Source organism: Chionomys nivalis, chromosome 3 (assembly GCF_950005125.1).
Source record: "Chionomys nivalis chromosome 3, mChiNiv1.1, whole genome shotgun sequence".
NCBI lineage: Eukaryota > Metazoa > Chordata > Mammalia > Rodentia > Cricetidae > Chionomys > Chionomys nivalis.
In genome coordinates, this window is record NC_080088.1 from 61,904,475 (window position 1) to 61,904,685 (window position 211).

The following is a 211-nucleotide window of genomic DNA, read 5'->3' on the forward strand; positions in this document are numbered from 1 at the left end:
GTCCAGGGCCTCTTCCCATTGTCAGTCCTCTGAGTCCCAATCCTGCCCTTCCACAGCCACCACCAAAGGCAAACTTTTTGTTGCTTTTTCTTCTTTTTTTATTGATTTCATTGAGCTATACATTTTTCGCTGTTCCCCTCCCTTCCTCTCCCCTCCCCTTCAACCCTCCCCCATGGTCCCCACACTCCCAATTTGCTCAGGAAAACTTATC